General features: G+C 36.0%; 1 non-coding gene across 1 annotated transcript; it reads left to right on the top strand.

Annotated features, from left to right (window-relative positions):
• Positions 1-5,230: 5,230 nt before the first annotated feature.
• LOC130036382 (U1 spliceosomal RNA) lies at positions 5,231-5,393 on the top strand. Its single transcript, XR_008794412.1, has one exon. It is a non-coding gene; the product is annotated as a U1 spliceosomal RNA (small nuclear RNA).
• The last annotated feature ends 11,980 nt before the right edge of the window (positions 5,394-17,373 follow it).

Raw genomic sequence — 17,373 nt, 5'->3', positions numbered from 1 at the left:
AATCTGGATATCAGAGTGATAGTACAATGATGAAGGTGTTTGCCTTGCACATGGTCTACTCTGCTTCAGTCCTTGACACCAAGAAGATCAAAGTGAAGGCACCAGGTACTCTATGTGTTGGGGTTTGGACTGAGCCAATTTTCTTGCTTTTGTTGACATCCTTGGAATGAAGAGCTTTCCATGGTAAAACCAGTAAGGTCCTGGCAAACTGCTATTTCCTCAGTTGATCAATGAGTAAAGAAAAATAGGAAGTTCAGTGGATGTGTTGTTAAAGTAAAGTAAGAAGCCAACTTTTTGGTTATAAGATGGGGACTATTTTAAGACTAATAAAATAGCTAAATGGTAAGATGGGGCAATATTTTGAAGGGTCTTGAAATACCATAAAGACAGAAACAGAGACGCATAACAACAGGTATAGCAAATGTGAAAGAACATGGGTCTGCAAATCAATAGAACAGAGTTTAGGTCAGTTTCCTCAAACTCTATTTCAGGTGCTCTAACTTTTCACCCGGAAGTGAGAAGATTTTGTAAGTTGCCTTGTGTGGTAGGATAAACTCTGTGATTTGAGATTCCACAGGAGACAAGAAATTGTTGAAAAAAATTTTTTTTCTCCATCAGTGACCCAAGATGATCAGCAAGCTATTTATGCAGATGAGAAGAACAAGAACATTTTTTTTAATTCCTGTTATCCTGGAATATAAGAATCCATTTCTCCAGTTACAACTTGCAAATTTCCAGCTGACAAATTGAAAATACGTCTTCCTGCTTCTTCAATTTACACCAGGCTGGATCTGTAAGCAGTGAGTTTCTGAATTATTTGGGAATAATAACCCAAACCTGGTTAAACTGGCATGATTTCTTCATCACTTCCAAAGCAGGAAGGGTGTTCAGATAGAATTAATTTCAAGAACTCAGAAGGAAGAAGATGGAGTAGACAACACCAAATGTTCCGAAGTGTTTGGATATTTGCTCCCACACAAACAGAATCTTCAAGATAGACAGCTTAGTGTGGCTTTTAAGAGATGGTGGTGATGGCAGAAACTGGAGAAAAGCAACTGAGGACACACATTTTTAAAAGCCATATAACTCAGCCTTTATCTTGTCTGCTGAATTCACTACCTTGCTACTCACGGATTACCTCTGAGATTTTGCGTTGGTATTATCCAAGTAGGAAGCTTATCTGTTGACTTCCTGAATCCTATTGGCAGAAACACTACATTAATTTAGCATTTATCACCAATAAATGTCTAATGTCAGAAGTTCATTGCTGGCCAGAGCGTAAGTGTCATTATAAATCTTCATGAAAGGAAGACGCAAAATATATATGTTTTGGAAACTCAGTGTAAGTTCCTATGCTAAAGAAAGATGGATCATATTATATCCAATATTTCTCTGCAGTACTGGAAATCATACCTAGAGACTCACACAAGCAATGTCAGTGCTCATCTGCCGACTTGTATCCCAACACTGTCCTACCTATTTTAGGGAAAAAGAAGAAAGGTTCTAATTATCCTAATGGCTTATATTTTATTTGTGCAATTACAAGTCTAAAGTTTTCCTTTGCTGCTAATTTTGTGTAAAACCTATTGGTGCTAAATATTTCTTTGCTGGGAGATGTTTATTTACACAGATGCGGGTTATTTGAATTTACGGGGAGGGGGCCTTTGGAGCCAGAAGCCAAGGCCAACCCCTCACCAATAGCTATTTGTGGTTTTTCCTACATTTAGTGGTTACAAAGGAGCCTTAGACTTGCTTGCCTGTGACTGATACTGTACAGTTATTTTATGTGAAATTTTAGAAAAAAGAATTCTTACTCTTCTAACCCAATAAATATTTTAACTCACTTTAGGTGAGTATAGTGTTGGTGGTAAGGAAGGGGTGGGGCGACTCAGCCAGTGCCAATTAAAGGAGACTTAATTCCCACAAAAGGGAACTGCTTGTCCAGAATCTTTATCTTCGGACATAAAAATAAACTTGTGTCTAGGTTTAAAAAAAGAAAGAAAGAAAGAAAGAAAGAAAGAAAGAAAGAAAGAAAGAAAGAAAGAAAAGAAGAAAGAAAGAATTAAATATAAGAGCAGTGACATAAATTAATAAATTCGGCAATATGAGAAGTTTAGAATAATTTCCATTTTGTTTCATACTGTGAAAAATTTTATTTGAAAGTATTTAGGCGACAAAAAAAGAGAAAATACTTCACATACACAATGGATTATTTACATGATAAAATATAGATATGAGTTGATGGAAATAGAAATGTTCATGCGGAACCAGACAGATGATTCTCTCTATGATTGTCCTAAGTCGGGGGAAATATTGGTCAAGAGTAAAGGAATAGGGGTTGGTGGGGTTGGTGAGATAGTACAGCGAGTAATGCAGTTGTGTACAAGATTTGAATCCCAGTACTGCATATGGTCCCCAAAGTACCACCCAGAGTGATCCTGAGACCAGAGCCAGCAACAAACCCTGCTAGATGTGTCCAAAACACAAAAAAATGAGAAATGGGAAGAGAAAAACCTGAGAAAAATGGAATTTCAGAATGCTTAAAAATATAATGCATAAAAAGATCGTTCAAAGACTGTTTTCACTCCCCTCTCCTACTATCTGGAATTTTTTTTTTCTTTTGGGTCACACCCAACAATGCTCAGGGGTTACTCCTGGCTCCGAACTCAGGAATTATGCCTGGTGGTGCTCGAGAAACCGTATGGGATGCTGGGAATCGAACTCGGGTTGCTCGCGTGCAAGGCAAATGCCCTACCCACTGTGCTATGGATCCAGCCTCAATCTGCACATTTTAAGATAATAAAGATGGGCAGAAAAAAATAAGTAAGGTTAGTTTGTAGCCATAATGAAAAGAAACAAATAAAAAGGTCCAAGAAAACAAATCCAGCAAAGCATAAGTGAATAATTAAATAGACAAACATTTTCACCTATATGGGAAAATAAAATTTCTTTATGGTGCATGGCGCCGACATCTTATTATCTAGTTCTCACTTTGGAGAACCTGGCAGGCTACCAAAAGTATCCTGCCCGCATGGCAGAGTCTGGCAAACTCCCCGTGGCGTATTCAATATGCCAAAAACCAGTAACAATGATACGTCTCATTCTCCTGACTCTGAAAGAGCCTCGAATGTGGCACTTTCTAAAATCTCAGGGCTAGGACGAAGGAGACGTTACTGGTTCCTGCTCGAGGAAATCGATGAACAATATAATGACAGTGATACAGTGATGGTGCATGACAATTTCTAAAGAATTGATTTGAATATCAAATTTAATATATTTCTTTTAAGTAGTTAGGTGCCTCTAAACAGATTTCTGTGAGTGTGTGAAAACTCAAAAGCAAACTTGAGTCTATATAATCAAACTTAAAGGCCTCTGAATATTGAGGTGCTTTCTACAACATTCTGGAGGAGAAATCAGCTTGGGCACATTACTACATGAAGAAGAAAATGATTATTTATAGGACAACATTGCTTTGTCCTTTCTGCCTTGCTACAGGGAGCTTTGGTTTTTTGGTTACTCCCATCACAGTGCTCCCATTCCTCTGTTTATTTGTAACCTCTTTCTTTGTCCTCTTCTTCCCCAACAAGTCAATAACCTTTATCTCCTAATCAGACTCTGTTAACTTGTAAATATTGCCTTTCTCTTCTCCTTAAGTCCTTTGCATAGTTAATTCAAAGTAATGTCCTTTTTGTGTAGATACAGGAAGATAGTTAATGCTATGATTTTGTAACTTTGGAGTTAATTGACTCCAAATGATATTCACTTCTGGGCATCTGTTCTCTCCACTTAAACCTCAGTTGCCCTTACTTCCTAGCACCCCAAAAGCAGGGTTTCTACGAGGGACTGGATGGACCCAGGGCAAGCTGTGAGCTACCCTGGCATTGAAATGGGCCAGGCCAGAGCGCCATAATACTCAACTATAAGTTCAGAGCATGCTCATGGACAAATTCTGCCATGATCCAAAAAGCAACATCTAGATTAGGACCCTGCTAGGGTTAGGAAAGATTAATCTGGCCTGAGAACTGTAGTCTGAGATCTATAGTGAGATGTCCTCAAGAGAGCCACCCTACAAGGTCAATGTATCTCTTACTGTGTCCATACAAAATAACTAATATTAAGATGTAGAATTATGAGTTAATTAATATGCTAATTAAGTTGCTGGACTAAGAAGAGGAGAAACACTCCTAGTTGTTTTACCACCAAACACAGAGAGAGACCGTGGGGCTCCCTAGCCGTCTGATTACACAATTATTCATAACATTGTTAGCATCAAGGTTGATGTTATACATACAGTACTTTTGTCTTTCAAGAAAGTATATTTTATTCCACAGCTTAAGAATTCAGAAGCAGCATGGCTAATTTTATGCCTGAAATAATCATATTCAGTTTCACTTTTTTTCTTTCAATGTACATAAGAAAATATTTCCAAGGTTCTGTCACAAACTCTTTTCCTTTAGTGAAGAAATAAAAATACTACATTGTTATAATTGGCATACGGTGTAGCTTTTCTAGAACTTACAATATTAATTTGACTTGACTAGTTCACAAGATTTCCTGAAATGTGAATTCTGTTAGAGTTGGATTAACAAAGATTAACAAAAGAGGAGTGAACAAAAACTCAGCTCTAAAGTGTACCAGAATGAAATGATTAAATGTTTAAAAATATTTAATGCTGAAGTAATTAAAAAAAAAACCTCCTTACCCTCACCTATATTAGCTCACAAAACTGCAAAATGGAGAAACAATACTGGTGGTGAAAAATTTTTAAAAACATGATATATATGATCAGTTTACAGTATATTTCTTGATAGTTAAAATAGACTTGAGTTAGGAGAGATAATACATAGGATAAAGTACTTGGCTCATCTGCTCTAAGATTTGATCTCTGGTAACACACATTGTCCCCTGGCCCAGGAGTTATTCTTAAATTCAAAAGCTTTAGCAAAACTGAGTATAGCCCCAAAACGAAAGAAAAAATAAAATAAATATATATGGGCAAAATATACTTTGAGTGTAAAAGTATTTATCATGTAATATTCTAGCTTTCATTTCTAGCATCAATTATATGTACGTGTAATTTATATATTTTTTACATCTTGTTCATATTTTACATGTTACTATATTGGAGCCTTTACAATCACATTCAAGGCATACTCTCTGTGCTAGAAAGAGCTGTTTTAAGATTACTCCTCCACAAACTGATTGTACTCTAGAATCATCAATAATAATAATACTTACCTGGCACGGGAGATACCATGATCTCGAAGGTGGTATTCTCAGGGTGAGGCTTATCCATTGCATTTCTTATGTAATGACCCTTGAGATTTCCCTGAAATTGGGAAACTTGATGGCATAATTTGTGGTAGTGTGGAATTGTGTTTGCACTTTCCCCTAAAACAAAAAAAAGGGATAAATATATCAAAAGTATGTCAAATGTCATAGTTAATGATAAAATATATCTTGTTCCAATCAGGTACAAAAAATGCAAGTCCACCATCATTAATTTTTGGTTAACCTTGTAAGTACCGTAAGAGAAATATAAAAGACTAGAAAAATCTTAAAGTTATCTTTTATTTATATATAATCCAATATGTTTAACTGAAAACTTAGAAAAGAAATGGCTGAGTTTAGCAGATTTGATAGATCCACTTGGACGATCCATTTATATTTCTATGTACTAAAAATAATATGAAAGTATTTTAAAATGTTATGCCATTTACATTTATTACAGATATATACATACATATAGTGCTTAAACTTAATTAAATACTGCACAGTAGAACAAAATATTTTACTCAAGAAGAAATGATGGACTAGTAAGTTACATAACATTTTACTGAAGAGTAAAATGTAATAAATTACAAGTTTAAGAAAATTTAACATTGTTTTTCCCAAATAATATCCTTTTCTTCCAATAACTGAATCACATTTACAGTAAAAATGGTAAAAAAATTCTTGATATAAACTGGATAGGCTTACTCATGTGTTTTCTTAAATGAAGAGACAATGATTGCAACATAAAACCCAATGAGATTCTTGACTTATTAGATATGCAAAACTTCCAAAATTATGTTCATTAAGGCTGAATGGGCTGGAGAAATAGCACAGGAGATAGGGCAGGGTGTTTGCTTTGCACACGGCCGACCTGGTTTTGATTCCTTTATCCCTCTTGGAGAGCCTGGCAAGCTACCAAGAGTACTTCGCTTGCATGGGAGTCTGGCAGCTCCCCGTGGCATTTTCTATATGCCAAAACCAGTAACTGGCATTTTCTATATGCCAAAACCAGTAACAACAAACAACAAGTCTCACAAAGGAGAGTTACTGGCACCTGCTCGAGCAAATCGATGAACAACAGGAGGACAGTGCTACAGTTCTAAGGCTGAATAATAGTGGATTCAGTGGGCTGTAGGATAACACTGTTTTGTTCTTCCTCAGGTAGCTTAGGTTTATGGGACCACACCCATCCCAGTGCTCTGGAGTCACCCCTATTCCTCTGTTTATCTGTAAACTCTGTAAACTCTTCTCTGTGCTCTCCTCCCCATCCAGTTAATCACCTTTTCTCCCTAATCAGATTCTGTTAGCTTGTAAGATCAGATCCCTCTAAGAATACTGAACTTGTATTGTAAGCAATGTCCTTTCTGTATGGACACAGGAAGACAGTTAATATTATGCTTTGTAACTTGGGAGTGGGCTGGAGCGATAGCACAGCGGGTAGGGCGTTCGCCTTACACGCGGCCAACATGGCCGACCCGAGTTCGATTCCTCCGCCCCTCTCGGAGAGCCCGGCAAGCTACCGAGAGTATTCGATATGCCAGACACAGTAACAACAAAGTCTCCAATGGAGACGTTACTGGGCCCGCTCGAGCAAATCGACGATCAACGGGAGGGGCCTTAACTTGGGAGTTGATTGACTTTGAATAATATTTACTCCTGGGCGTCTGCTTTCTTGACTCAGTTGCTCTTAGTTCCTAGCAACCCAAAAGCAGGCTCCCAGCGAGGGACTAAATGGACCCAGGGCAAGCTGTGAGCTACCCTAGCATCAAAAAGGGCCAGGCCAAAGTTCCACAATACTCAACTATAATTTGAGGGCATGATCATGGACAAATGCTGTCATGATCCAAAAGTAAATAATGACAAGACTAGGACCCTGCTGGGGCTAGGAAGACTAACCTGGCCTGAGGTCTGAAGAATGTATAGTGAGATGTTCTCAGGAAGAACCAAACTGTAAGTTTATATTTCTTACTGTGCTAATTCAGAATGACATTGCTAGAAATATTAGAAGTACATTTACTACAACTATTTAAGTAGATTACTAGCTGAGGGAAGAACACACCCTCCTTGGGATCCCACCCTTGAGCAGATCTCCTAGTAATCTGGAACAATCTCTTTAGATGAGATTTTATTCTTGAGTTAATCTCCTGGAGGAGTGGTCTTACCTCTCTTTGATTTGATTTGTCAATGTTCAACCCACTTTTGTGTCACCACCCTTAGTGATTGCTATATAAACTAAGAATGTAAGCTCGGGGAGAACAGAGTCAGAAGTGAGAGAGCTCAGGCTCCAGATATCCAGCGTCAGGGCCAGAAGGAGAAAGGTTCCAGATTGGGGCCAGGAGAGAAGGAGCCAGAGGAAAGACAGGATGAAGAGGATTGGAATAAACCACAGTTGATATCGACCAGCCTGGCTCTCATTTCTTCCTTCATCTGCCCTTAGCCAGCAGCTGTCCTGATTCAGGTCACACACAGCGGCTCAAGAGCACCGTGGGCAGTGAGACAGAGCCATCCAGAGAGCCTGGGAACACATAACTTTCAGCGTGCTAAGATTTTGCAGTGGGCAATTTACATCTGCTTAGGTCTATGAGTCTTTTGCAGTCCTATGCTAATCTAGAAAGTTATATTTAATTTTCTAACTGGGGAAGACAATGCATCTAATGTTTGGTCATATTAATATCTTTGGTCAGCCTCTGAGGTCTCCAGCACTGTGGACCCGGTTTGCCACAGGCCTTCAGCCATAGATCATAGTGGTTTGTTTACAGCTATCTTGTCTTTTTAGCTTACAAATAAATTTTGGTATAGTCTTGCTAACATCATGTTAAAACTGTTACACACTGCTATTTGCTTCAGCAATGGAGCAAGCAAAAAAATATTCATATATAGGATGTTGATCAATGACAAGATATCCATCCCAATTTCTGGACATAGAAAGAATTAGTTAACAAAAATCACCAGTGGCCAGAGCAATCATAGAACTGGTAAAGGCATTCGCCTTGCATGCAGCTGACCCAAGTTCGATCCCTAGCATCCCATATGGTTCCCTGAACACTGACAGGAGTAATTCCTGAGTGCAGAGCCAGAGTAACCCCTGAACATCCCCAGGTGTGCCCCCTAAAGCCAAAATAAATAAAGTGAATCTCAATAAAACAGAAAACAAATATCACCGACAAAAATGTTGTTTGTCTTTACTTTAAATAATTAATAGTAAATTTAAATTTTTAATTTAAAATTTAAATTTAAATTTATTTAATTTAAATAAATTGCTGTAAATAATTAAATAATGTCCCATTTTCATAGTATATATAAAATAAAATTTCAAAAGAATTAAAGATTTGAATGAGAAGAGACCAGGAAGATTGGTCCATGGTTGAAAGTTTGCCAGGGTTTCCAAATAACACACAAACAATAAAATAGGCACAAGATACGATATATGGTGTGACTCAATTCATATAAGGTTCAACAACAGATAAAACTAAACTCAATTACACAAAAGCATGAATATAGAGCTACAGCAAGGACAAAAAGGGAAAGTTATTATAAGACAAGTAAAACTGCACTCAACTCAGAATCTGGGATAATCCTAGAGGAGATGTAAGTTTCTTAATGTGAAAGTGATTTTAATTTTATTTCAGGGTAGGCAGTACTTAATTTATTGAGTTAGATGTAATTCACTTTACTATTAATAGACTACACAAATTCCACTCATTTTCCATGAAAGAATGGGAAAAAAACCCTTTGGAGCAAAAAAAAGTAAAACGTTAAAAAAAAACTGTTTTCTTTCATTTATCTATTCTTTAAAACCTACTGATAAAGTCCACTTAATTAAGACAGTCTTTTATTATTAGTGAATATTAAACCATATTTTTCAAGAAACCCTCTGGCTTGATTTTGTTTAGAATTTGACTTGAAGTTTTTTAGAATATTCCTGGGGAGTAGTAAATTACCCATTTGCCATAATATCCATCAAATTTAAGTAATTCTTCATTGCTTGGGCGGACAGGTGTTGAAAAATATGTAAGACAGATTTTGACTTCACTATATTTGCCATTCTGGCAATCAAATCTTATGACTTAACGAGAAAATAACTAATGTCAAGAAGAAGAAAATCCACCAAATCTTCTCCAGGCAATTTTCAAAGCTTCTATTTCTCTATCCATAGACGCTAGAGTCTTATGACTGTGGGTGAACTATTTTTGTTCCTAATGTATACTCTACAATCAGAACTGCAAAGCATCATTTGCTCCGCTAGTATTTCCTTTCCCTTATATTTTCTATTTATCCTTTTAGTTTGACCATTCTCCTGTGATTATTCAAGCAAGTCATTATTTCTTACTTCCTAAAAAAAACATTATGAGTTTCCGATTCGCATAGTTTCAGGATAAGTATTTAATATATTCAACTTTTACCTTTCCATACTATTAAAAATCTGTTCCAACCAGATTGTCTCAATCGCTCCACCAAATTATCTTTTGGTAAAAATCTCTAGAGAACCAGTGTTGCTTATCTTCTAGGTCAATGCTTAGTCTTTATTTGACTTGCTCTGTCCCCATGTACTTGATACAGTAAGTTATAACATTTATCTTATTCTCTCATTTGATGGAATGATCATTCTCATTATCCTTTGCTACTCTTCTATTTATCCCCTTAATTACTTCTGAGCATTTGTTATGGTCCCTTGATACAAGCATTATCTATTCTTAACTTCTACTCTTTCTCTTGCTAACTTAAGTAGTCAGTAGGATGCTTTAAAATGTCACCTTTATACTAAGGCATCCACATTACTCTTCTATCCTAGACTTCTCTATTCATTCAAGAGACCTAGTGATAATAAATATTCCATTTAAATGTTTGATGGACTAAACTATTGACATTTATCCAAAAATTTCTTGTCATCTTGCCTTTTCGGCCAAATCATAACTATCTCCTTCAGTTATCTTCATGTGAATCTTGATTTTTTCCTTGCTTTCACACTTCATGTATAATCTATCAGAATATAGTATCAACAGTATTCATTCTCTCTATGTAAGGTTTTCTTAAGACTTTCTTAAATTAAGTTTCAAAATAGAAACTACACCACAACCTGTATGTTGTATGTAAAATTTAAATATATCATGTTCTGACTCTACTTAAAATCTTGAAGTGACTTCACAATTCAAACATCTTTCTGATATGTCCATAGTCTTGTTTCTCACCTTCTCTCTCTTGCTTGATCATCTTTGTAGAGTCCCACATCTATAAATTGCATTGGTATTTAGAAATAGGCATATTCCAATCTCAGGACCTTCGCATATCTCTCATGGTAAGAAATGTGATTCTCTCAGTTTTCCAGATAGTTCAATCCCTTACCTCATTTATTTAAATATCATATTTTTATAATAAGCCACCTTATTTTTAATTCCTTAATTTCACTTTTATAAAGTTGTTGACAATAATTGATTACATTCAATTTTTCAACACCAGTCCCACCAATATTACATCTTCCCACCACCATTATTTCTAATTTTCCCACCACCACTGAAGCCTGTTCCACAGGCAGATGCTTGATAATTTATTTTGTATTGCTTGTTGTGAATATCATGAGATGTCACAGCTGCATGTTCCTGGAATTGTAAAATTTTAAATAATTGGGGTCCGAAGACATCTCTGCATCGAGATGATCAGTGACGAGTCTCTGGATCATGGCTGTCAATGCACTTAAATGATGCCCATAGGCAGTTTGTGGGTGGAAGCACCTTATTTTTAAATGGAAAATTTCTGCTCCCAGAACTCCTCCCAATCATTAATGCCTTACTCTATTTTGTTCTCTAACATTTACCGATCACTAATCCAGTGATCAGGAATTAGTCCTCATTGTATTTGATCTAGCATGCATTTGACACATTATCATTTACTTATTCTTGTTAGTTTTTCTACCCTGGTTAAACAAAGTTTCTGTTTTGTACACTGTTATTCAATATGTGTGTGTTTGAATGAATTTAATGCATTGCTTTGTATAAACTATAAGCGTATTAAGAGTTTGAAAAAGGGAGAGACAAGTATTAGTCAGAGGAGTCAGAGTTTTGAATATACACAATTTCTGCTTGTATTTCATATGCCATTTGTGGTTAAGATCAAGCAGAAAGAAAAATACCCACATTGGATGGAAATATGGAAATTGGAGTTTAGAGGAGAGGCCTTCTTCTTTAAGAATAAAGGTCATTATTTCTCTGGTGTCTCTCATCACCAAGTTGTGTTTAAAATAAAGGTCTTTTCTATTCTTTCTTCTTTCTGTTACGCAGAGTCAAATATTCCATAAAAACCAATCTCGAAGATTTTTTTCCCTTCTTAACGTATTTTTCATAATAAGTCAAGGGCTATAAAATTATTTAACTACATTTAAGACTTCCAGTTGTCTTCTCACACTTTTCAAGCGTAATAGCTTCATTATTTAGCTGGATACATGGCTCCTTGAAATAACCAGTCAGATTCTCTCTTGGTAGATGCAGTAAAAATATTCAGACTGATGGAATTTAGGAGGGAATACATGTGCAAATTATGCCTAGAAAAACATAATGATGGCTATGATTTAGGATTAAAATGAGACCTTCCTTTGGTTTATTCTTCATTTTTATTTTATGTTAAATGCAAAGAAGTCATGGCAAGGGCCTAAGAAACACATGTAAAACACACAGTATTACAGGCTGGTGGTGAGATATGGAAAAAATGGCAGAACCATGCAATAGAAAAATAAGTCTGTAATATCAAAGAAATTAGCATGCCATGGCATTATACCTGTACTTTCATAAGGAGAACTTAACTATCTACGCTTTTTGAGTCATGGATAGTGGAATTTTTATATAATATCAAATTTAATCCTAAAACACATCACCAAAGTTCCAGCTATCCCATTCATCAAAACTATGGTGAAACCTTATTTCTAAGATGTCATATAAAAATATAAAATGACTGGTCATTAACAATTACCAAAAAAGTTGAAAGAACACTTTTTTTAGAGCTGCATAGATTCCTAGGAACTTTCTGCGTATTAAGATATTAATAGAAAATAACACATTTGGTGAGGTCAAAATGCTCTGATGTGTGTGAGCAATCTGTTTAGTGTAATCATTTTTATGGAGAGTAGAAAAGAGTTTCCTTAATCTGGGAGTATTTCTTTATGTTATCAATCCAAATGGTTATAGAGATAATTCCAGTATCAATTCCTTATGTTGGTGAAATAGTGGCATCTGTATAATGTAAATAAAAGTCACTCAGCTCTACTTTTATCTACCTAGTTCAAGTGGAACTAATTCCACTCCAGTTTTAGAATGAACTAGAAGATCATAGGCCAAAGTAATCTGAGAACTTTACTGCAGAACAAAATCTAGGACATTTATTTTGATCTGTTAAAAAAATGGTAATAGTACCAGGATTCAACTGGGGAGGTAGCTCAGAGTCAGCGGCATGTGCCTTGCATGTACTGGGTTCAATCCTTGTCCCGGAGTGGCCAATAAGCTCTGGTTGGGCATCATCTGTTGTGCTCTAGGTGTGTTCTGAGCACTTTGGGATTATAGCATGGAACTGTCTGGCTCTGTGCGTTGAGCATCATAGGGAGTTGGCCTTGGATGCCCTGCAAACTTATTCAGGACCATTGTTCCCCAATAAAAACCAGGATCTATACCAAACTTAATTTAATTTTTCAATGATGGGAGGATTAGGGTGATGGAGTCACAAATGACTTATGGATAAAGCTATCTTAAGAGGGTCCATTCAATCCTGAGAATCCAGGTTCTAGTAGCTTTCCATGGTCTCAGTTTAGTTGGTCTTGAAATACATATTTTCATTAATATTTGAAAGAAGAGAAACTAGATTGAAAATTATTTTTAATGTAAAAGGAATACTTTGCTTTAACTAGAATTTCAAAACATTTTGAAATTTCTTTTTGTTAGATTAAAAATATTGAAATTTATATTAGGATTTCTATTTCTAGAACAATAAGAATGTTAGAGACATTTTAGCAAAATATATTTTCTTTGTGTAAAGTAAATTATTCAGGAATTAATTAACCTTCATTTTAAATTCAGGTTAAATTGTTTTATTGCCTATGTTTATCTATGTGTTCATTCTGTGGGCTTATAAATGAATAATCTTCAACCAGAACATATCAATTAAGATAGAGTCTCTCATATATAAAGTGAATTGGTAATTTCACTTCAGATTTTATAGCTTTGGAAAATTAATAATATCAGAAGCAGCATTACTAGTAATTACTGATGGTTAGATGATTTATAACAGTAGAGGAGACATTATATATGCATTCACAATATATAATTTTACCCATTTGGACAAAATTTGTGATGAAAACACAATATTAAAAAAGAGAGGCATTGCAAGTAGGTAGCACAATTAATCTCACAGGGAAGCTGATCAGAAAATTAAAGTGCTGTGTAATGAATGTTTTGGAGACCAAGTTTTAGATGCACAACTTATTCTAAGGTCATGAGTGATAGTTGGTCAGATAATGGATATAATTATCAAGGCCAAAGGCCAGAGAGATAGTATACTTTTATTACTTGGGATAACTCCCTTGCAAGCAGCATACTCTTTTTAGTTCTAAGCACTGTAATGGTCCCACATATCACAGCACATCCCCGAAGGTACTTACTAACACTGTGTTCTCAGTCATACCCCATCATTGAACTCCCTACTTCATCAGTCAAAAATCACCAGTAGGACTCATGTACAACTTAAGAGGAGGCCTTCTCTGCCAAAAAAAATCAAGACAAGACATAAGATAGAACTAGAGGGTAGCAGATCTTGTGAGTCAGTCAGAGGGAGCAGGACAAGCACTCTCATATGTGGTATATGAGATATGTACCATGCAAACACCATATATGAGGTATATGTCGCATATGACCTCCACTACCTCCACTACACAGCCGCCGCCAAGCTCAGGCCGCTTTCTGGATGCTCGGGCCGAGACTCACGCATGAGTGAAGCCCACAGAACCAGGTAAGCGGAACTTTGTGACCTTGGGCTCCAGGCTCAATGAGACCCAGAAACAGAGATCCTCTGCCTGCTCCCACCAATCTCTGGCGACCCAGGGATCACAGCCAGAAGCCCCACCCTACTGGTACCAGATAAATACATCAAAGAAGCATAGTAAGGGAATAACAATTGGCCAATGGCCAGGGAACTGGAGAGTTAGTTTATAGAACTGATTCTACCAGGGTGAGTGGGTGGAAGACACGGGTGTGGGTGGGAGGAAACCTAGGGATATTGGTGGAAGAACATTGACACTCATGGTTTTTATGGTTTTGATACATTTGATGCATGAGACTCTATATCATTAACAATATTATAAATCATAGTGCCTAAGGGGTGGAGAGAGAGTGCAGTGGGTAGAGCACTTGCCTTGCATGGGGCCGGCCCATGTTCAATCTGGGGCACAACATATGACCCTCCCAAGCACCTGAACACATGAAGTGATCCCTGATCACAGAGCCAAGAGTAAGCCCTCAGCTCTGAGGGTATGGCTCCAAAGCAAAACATAAATGAATTAATTAAAAATCATTGTGCCTAAGTGAAAATGAGAAAAAGAAAGGAGGGCAGATGGGCAAGAGGAGAGAGAGGACAAATGGCCTAACAAAAGACTTTGTTGCCATTCACTGGAATAGTAGAAGCACTGCACTGTAGCACTGTCCTGTTGTTCATCAATTTGCTCTAGCAGACCCAGTCACATCTCCATTGTGAGACTTGTTGCTACTGTATTTGGCATATCGAATATGTCACGGGTAGTTTGTGAGGCTTTGCCGAGCGAGTGAGATACTCTTGGTAGCTTGCTGGACTCTCTGGGAGGGGCAGAGGAATCGAACCCAGAGAATTGGTAATAAAGTAGAAGAGGAGAGGTAAACAAACACCAAATCATAAATGAATGCTGTATGATTTTATTTTTATTCTAAAGAAAATAAGTTGATGGACATCAATACAAAAATTATTTAACAAATCAATGTTTTGTAAACAATATAGTATATGTTCACATAGAGAAGAAATAAAAGAATAAAAAGGAGAAATTTAAAAAGTGATTAAATTAAAAATTCACTAGATAATTAAAAAAGGAAAAGTTCTAGGAGATAGAAGGGAAATGGAAGGGGGAGTCAGAATATAGAAGAAGTTAGAATAAAGAAAATTAAGGGAAAATATTTTTTAAAAATTTACAAGAACTTTACACAGAGACAAGAGAGAGTTTTCAGGTTGAAAAATATATCGCTTCTTGTTCAGCATTTTAATTTAAAGAAAATCCACATCAGGGTGCCACATAATAAAGTTTTAAGACACCACGGATAAAGAAAACATCCTAAAAGCTTTTAAAAAAAATCACAAGTCACATGCAAAGAAAAATTATGAATGAGAAACTTAGAGCTAGAACATAACAGAAATACACCTTAAAATTCTGGAAAAAATTCCCAAAGTATAAATATAAGCCTAGCCAAACCATGAGGAGGTGTAATAGTAGAATCGAGATATTTTCAGACCTGCCAACTCAAAAATAATTACCTCCCATACATCTTTTTTGCAGGAAGCTCCTGGCGTCAGACTCAGAGGCAGTAATCCATAAAAGGGAGAATAGGTAGGATTTATGAAATAGAGAAAAAGTGAAGACAATTCCCAGGATAATGGTGAAGAAAAATCTTAGGAAGATAGTTGGTATAGCAGACCTAACAATAGATTATGTGGGGAAGGCAGCTGAAAAAGATACAAAGAAATCAACATACATGCGCATATATACCTCAAAATGATAAGTTATCTAGTGTTGGAACATTTGACCTTGCCTTTCTGGAAATCTTGTAAGTTGAGTAAGTAATAATTGCGATCAAAACACAACTATGAAGCAACTATGAATTTCAGGAGAGCACAAATACGTTCAAATGGGAACAAAATGGATCTGACTGTAAGTGATAGCTCAGTTGTACACAAAATATGCTGAGACATGACAATATGTACTCTCAATATTCAGTTTACCAAAGTTAATATAGCAAACACATTCCGGAAGTTGGAGACACACGGGGAAGTTTCCACCTGCATGTATATGTTTTGAGGAATAAGAACCAGAATTAGATATGAATATGACTAGTTATAAAAGGATAGTGAAAACATGGTAGGTAACTTCTTTAATTAAAATTTCACACATATGCATTTTATATGGACCAATTCCATTCAAAATAGTCAAAATAGTTTTATGTGTTGAGTAAAAATTAAGGATGAGAACAGAGAAGAAAGAGTTGTTTCTCTTTTGGAATCTTTTAGTACTATTAAACTTTATTTATTTTGCTGAGAAAATCCAGGAGTACCACTGGTAATTCCCAGTCTATACTATTAAAAGGAAAAAGAAAAAAATTATTGTGAAGATAGTATACCGACGAAAAACTACATAAAGTTGGACTGATTAAAAATAAAGAAAACATAGAATATGCTTACTCTTTAGGATTCCCTATCCCTGTGTCTTCTGCTTCCAAACACTACCTTGCATTTTATTTTGTATATATAAATTTATATATATACTTTATATATATAAATTTACATAAAATTTATTTTGCAACATTCATATTTTATCAGCTATGTAAGCACATTTCCTCCATAAATTTAGCTTCAAATTTCATAATTCTGACTGAAATTCAGTAATGTGTATATATAATCAAACTTAAATTTTTATTTAAGTTTTTGAGCCATACCCATAGTACTGGAGTCTACTTGGAGCTCTGCTGCTGAGGGGTCAATTCCAGTAGTTCTTGGGCACCTTATGGTAACAAGAATCTAACCTGGGTTGGTTGTTTGCAAGGCAACAAATATCTGAATCCACTGTGCCATCTCTCTGGCCCAAGTTTAAATGGACATCTACAAAATCTGGAATTCTGTATCCTACACTGTGTAGAATTATTGGGTTCACTGCCTTTCCCATATTAATATTTTATAAGTAAATGGTATAATTATTTTCCCCAGTTGCTTGTATATAATCCTTTGCCATAGAAATGCAAGTTATGTATATAGATGTCCAAAGGAGTACTTGTATTTCAATGCCATTCATGACCAAGATATTTTTTCTATAACGTGTTTGAAAAATCTATG

The sequence above is a fragment of the Sorex fumeus genome, unplaced genomic scaffold (genome assembly GCF_029834395.1).
Source record: "Sorex fumeus unplaced genomic scaffold, SorFum_2.1 ptg000063l, whole genome shotgun sequence".
In the NCBI taxonomy this organism is placed as follows: domain Eukaryota; kingdom Metazoa; phylum Chordata; class Mammalia; order Eulipotyphla; family Soricidae; genus Sorex; species Sorex fumeus.
Note: the sequence above shows the minus strand (reverse complement) of the source record. Positions and strands in the feature narration are given on the sequence as shown.